Genomic DNA, 210 nt, shown 5'->3' on the forward strand with positions numbered 1-210 from the left:
CCCCCCCCCGGGCTGCACCCCTCCGGCCCCCCGCGCGTGCGCGCCGCCGGCCGCCCTGCGCGCGCTCCCGAGGCAGTCACCGCCGGGCCCGGGGCAGGGGGGGGGGCGGGGTGAGCCCAGCCCGGGGGGCGGGAGGCGTTGCCTGGGGACGCCCGCACAAAATGGCGGCCGCTGAACCCCGGTCACGTGCGGTGGGTCGGGCTACCGCAG

The sequence above is a fragment of the Calypte anna genome, chromosome 3 (genome assembly GCF_003957555.1).
Source record: "Calypte anna isolate BGI_N300 chromosome 3, bCalAnn1_v1.p, whole genome shotgun sequence".
NCBI classification, from domain to species: Eukaryota; Metazoa; Chordata; class Aves; order Apodiformes; family Trochilidae; genus Calypte; species Calypte anna.